This window comes from Myotis davidii, unplaced genomic scaffold (assembly GCF_000327345.1).
Source record: "Myotis davidii unplaced genomic scaffold, ASM32734v1 scaffold235, whole genome shotgun sequence".
In the NCBI taxonomy this organism is placed as follows: Eukaryota; Metazoa; Chordata; class Mammalia; order Chiroptera; family Vespertilionidae; genus Myotis; species Myotis davidii.
In genome coordinates, this window is record NW_006287462.1 from 2,304,540 (window position 1) to 2,305,076 (window position 537).

The following is a 537-nucleotide window of genomic DNA, read 5'->3' on the forward strand; positions in this document are numbered from 1 at the left end:
TGCACAAATTTTTGTGCACCGGGCCTCTAGTCTACTAATAAAAGACAAACATGTAAATTGACCATACCTTTGCTACACCTTAAGCCACGCCCACCAGCCAATCAGAGCAACTGTATGCAAATTAACCCAACCAAGATGGTGGCTAGCAGCTATGGAACTGGAGCAAGCAGGAGGCTTGCTTGCCCCAATGATGGAGGAAGCCTGCCACGGCCCTGCTCTAAGCTTCTCTCAAAGCAACAAAGTTTCAATTATAGAAGGTAAATAAACCCCAAATACCTGCTTTTAGCCAGCCATGGCCATGGAGCTGGAGCCTTGGGTTGCCCCTGGCGATGGAGGAAGTCAAGCCCTGGCTGGCTCTGCGCTCCACTCCAGACTAAAAAGTTTCAGTTATAGAAGGTAAATAAATCCCAGGGGGAAAAAAAGCAAAAAAGGAGAGGCTGGGGACTTCCATCACCGGGAAGGCTTGGCCAGCCTGAAAACAGCCCTCAGCCCCTCACCCAGACTGGCCAGGCACCCCAGTGGGGACCCCCACCCTGA